This window comes from Lottia gigantea, assembly GCF_000327385.1.
Source record: "Lottia gigantea unplaced genomic scaffold LOTGIsca_95, whole genome shotgun sequence".
NCBI classification, from domain to species: Eukaryota; Metazoa; Mollusca; class Gastropoda; family Lottiidae; genus Lottia; species Lottia gigantea.
In genome coordinates, this window is record NW_008711088.1 from 143,735 (window position 1) to 144,934 (window position 1,200).

Genomic DNA, 1,200 nt, shown 5'->3' on the forward strand with positions numbered 1-1,200 from the left:
TAGCAGGTTTATAACTGTCCTGTATAGCAGGTTTATAAATGTCCTGTATAACAGGTTTATAACTGTCCTGTATATAAAGACTACACAGTAATAAGTAGATGGTATCAAGTAATATGTAATTATAAAGTATCGTGTTTCAAGTGATTAGACCTATTTATAAGAATTGAATAGAGTTTGTTTTTATATCAATATATACTGTGTATTGTGTTTCGAAGACAACCATATTGAAAATCTGTTTATATTTTAAAAGGTTTCAGTTTATTATGTGAAAAACTTACTTAGTTTTGTTAAATTTCCTAAGGGAACAGAATATGGTTGATGATAATTCTAGAAGTGTCTTAAATCTTAAAGATTTACTTATTTTTGTGAAATTTTGTCAAGTAACTGATTTACAGGTTGGATATGTGGTGTCTGGATTGTGTCTTAATGTCTAGATTGTGTCTTAATGTCTAGATTGTGTCTTAATGTTTTAGACTGTGTCTTACTGTCTTAGACAGTGTCTTACTGTCTTAGACAGTGTCTTAATGTCTTGGACTGTGTCTTAATGTTTTAGACAGTGTCTTAATGTCTTAGACTACTGTGTATTGATGTCTTGGACTACTGTGTCTTGATGTCTTGGACTACTGTGTCTTGATGTCTTAGACTGTGTCTTACTGTCTTAGACAGTGTCTTACTGTCTTAGACAGTGTCTTAATGTCTTGGACTGTGTCTTGATGTCTTGGACTACTGTGTCTTACTGTCTTGGACTGTGTCTTACTGTCTTAGACACTGTATTACTGTCTTATACAGTGTCTTAAACAGTGTCTTAATGTCTTGGACTGTGTCTTAATGTCTTGGACAGTGTCTTAATGTCTTGGACTGTGTCTTTATATCTTAGACTACTGTGTCTTAATGTCTTGGACTACTGTGTCTTACTGTCTTAGACTAATGTGTCTTAATGTCTAAGCCAGTGTCTTAATGTCTTGGATAGTGTCTAAATGTCTAGACTCTGTCTTAAGGTCTTAGACTGTGTCTCGATGTAAGTGGGGGTTGACATGGAAAAAGTGTCGTTGTTTGGATGAGACAATAAATCGAGGCCCCGTGTACTACAGGCTGTGCATGTTAAAGATCCCTCGACAGTTGGAAATCAAAAAAGAGTAGACTAATGCTGCTATCCTGGCAAAATTTCCCTCATTGTACCCTGCATGGTGTTGCCCGTCT